Raw genomic sequence first — 253 nt, forward strand, 5'->3', positions numbered from 1 at the left:
ATGATACTTTGAATAACTTACTTTAAAGTGGTAAGCTTATCAAAGAATGTCTTAAATCGGAATATGTAGTTTCACTAAAAACTGTAACCTTTAAAATGGATGGAAATCGTGAACGAACTTTCGATGAAAAAGGATGGTCAAGAACATGTGACGTTGGACTGGATGGATGAAAGGGATGTATGATCACGAAGGAAAAAAGAGAAAATGATTTTAAGTATTTTAGTAACGATTTTAGAAATATCGGAAACTAACG

The sequence above is a fragment of the Lupinus angustifolius genome, unplaced genomic scaffold (genome assembly GCF_001865875.1).
Source record: "Lupinus angustifolius cultivar Tanjil unplaced genomic scaffold, LupAngTanjil_v1.0 Scaffold_17_127, whole genome shotgun sequence".
Taxonomy (NCBI): Eukaryota; Viridiplantae; Streptophyta; class Magnoliopsida; order Fabales; family Fabaceae; genus Lupinus; species Lupinus angustifolius.